The following is a 2,579-nucleotide window of genomic DNA, read 5'->3' as shown; positions in this document are numbered from 1 at the left end:
GGAATATCTGATGTGGTGTACTCAGAAATCCTCATGGAGGGCCATTCCATTACTCATTATATGGGCCATCTGGAACTGGCGGAACAACTATCTGTTTCAGAACTCAAGGGAGGACTTTCAACAGGTCTCTGATAGAATCGTAACAAACTTCTATGTTTTCTTTTCACAACCCAATCGTCCCAGCAACAACCCTCACATGCATGTTAACTCACAGTTCATGTACCCGATGGGTTTTTTTTGATGGAGCAGCACAAAGGGGCTACTGTGCATGTGGGGTTTGGATTACTATATCAGCTGAACTATCCTATAGGATTTTCTAGAATGGAGGCCATGACACCAACAACAAGGTGGAAGCAATTGCTCTTTGGGGTCTCTTGTGGTTCAACAACTTTCTAAATATCCCACATTTGCACATATATGGGGACTCCAAGATCATAATTGATCAAGTTTTGGGAAAGGCCTCCATAAACACTCCTATATTACAAGGATGGCTGAAGAGAATAGAGCTCCTTTGGCAGCTTCAGGGAGACTATACAATCCAGCACATAGGCAGATCCCAGAACATGGAAGCAGACAACTTATCAAAAAAAGGACTGCTTGGAGCACCTGGCAACTGGTACTTGGAGATCACTTGGGAGCACAATACATACGACATGGGGGACTTCCTATTTCTGGGTTAAATCCAAGCATCTCTATTTTCTGCAAAATTTGGTTTTGCTCTATCTTTTTTGTTATCTTTTTACCTGCATATGTCAAATTTGATTACTGCTCCAAATTATACATGCAATTTTGTTGTAAAAAGGGGATACCCACTGCCCTAGAATTACTAAATCTTTAGCCTCCAAGGTTATTGATCTTGTTTTTGATAATCGATATATAGCTCCAACATGATAGCTTTCACTGCTCCCCTTATGAGAGATGGAAAACATGGTTTTTCCAATCATTATCAGAATGATATGTAATGTTTCCTATTCTATACATTTACCAATTTATATAATATAAAGCTTTTTTCTCACTGAAAAAAACCGTTGTGTATATAAGGCCATTCCATAACAATATAGAACCACCACCATCATCTCGTTTCGTGCTATCTAAGGTTAGTAATTTGTGTTTATTTCAAGACTAATTAGTGTTTGGCATACTATGGGGAGTATGATTCATGCCAAGAGAGGAACCAGAGGATTTATGAGTCCCCACCTATTTCAGGCTATGGCTATCAGCAGCAGCCGTCATGTCCCCCTTGTGACCCATGCCTAAATGTAACAGAAGGAGGCCATGGATTTAACGAGTATGGAGGCCCCACTTCTTCTAACAAGTATACTGCAGGAGGAGGCTACATGATGAACCGCCAGAAAATAATTCCACCAGAGGATTTATGACTCCTATGGCTATCATCAACAGACACTGCGTCCCCCTTGTGACCCATGTCCTAATGCAATAGGAGGAGGCTATGGAGTTAATCAGTGTGGAGGCCCTGCAACTTATAACAAGTATAATGCAGGAGGAAGCTACATGATGAGCGGCCAACAAATAATTCCACAAGGCCAGATCATGAGGGTGTGCTCTAAGGAAAATCCTGACTATGCTTTGGCTATCAGAGATGGTAGTGTTGCCATGCTACAATCCCAATGATCCCACAATGGTAAAAATTTCATATTTTTAGATCTAGTATTTTTGTGATCCATAATTTAGAAAACAGTCTTTCAGATTAATCATATTGTAAGGATTGGGTCGACCTTTCAAACCAACTAATGTGGTTCATCCTTGTCTTGAGGATGAACCACATTAGTTGGTTCGAAACATCTACCCACTCTTTACAATGTGATTAATCCAAAAAACTATTTTCTAAATCTCATATTCATTAAATGCCTGAATAGATTATGTTAATGTATATATTTTCTTGATAGATATTTGTTAATATATATAATGTATATATGTATACATGCATGCAGCAATGGGTGAAGGATGAAAGTTGAGGTAACCAAGTGAGGGACCAAGTGGGTCATCCTGCTTTTGCTCTGGTGAACAAAGCCATTGGGCAAGCTCTCCGCCATGCCATTGTTGAATGTCAGGAGGTGCTGCTCACTCAGTATGAGGACCCCTCTTCTTATGATGAGAACATACTGTGGAGTGAGAGTGAGAGTGAGGACATGGGTTATGGGTATCAAACAATAAGGATGACCAACAACATTAGACTCAACCTGGACGCATTTCATGGCGACAAGAGGAGCAGAGGCATCAGAGATGGCACTTGTGATGTGCTGTGGAAATGGAAGAAGCAGAACAACCAGCTCTGGAAGCTCTCCCCTTGCTATTAATTGGTCTCTCTAAATGATATATATAGTATTATACTGTGTTACTATTAACTTTTAAGATGGCTAATATCAGTAGGAGATTATACCTAACATAGACTAGAAGCTACCACATGGATATGAAAGGATAGGATAGCTAATTATTATAAGATCAGGAAATATAGACCAGAGACAGAGACGTCTCTATGTGTATGTATCTTTCTATCATCTCATAAATAAATAAGCCTTTTCATACTGTCGGATTTATAAAGTAACTCAGATTGTTGG

General features: G+C 39.7%; 1 pseudogene; it reads left to right on the top strand.

The window, feature by feature from the left end:
* Nucleotides 1–487: 487 nt before the first annotated feature.
* Nucleotides 488–2,318, top strand: LOC149229975 (ricin B-like lectin R40G3; annotated as a pseudogene).
* The last annotated feature ends 261 nt before the right edge of the window (nucleotides 2,319–2,579 follow it).

This window comes from Pinus tabuliformis, chromosome J (assembly GCF_031772625.1).
Source record: "Pinus tabuliformis cultivar Carrire ecotype Pingquan chromosome J, CPIR1, whole genome shotgun sequence".
In the NCBI taxonomy this organism is placed as follows: Eukaryota; Viridiplantae; Streptophyta; class Pinopsida; order Pinales; family Pinaceae; genus Pinus; species Pinus tabuliformis.
Note: the sequence above shows the minus strand (reverse complement) of the source record. Positions and strands in the feature narration are given on the sequence as shown.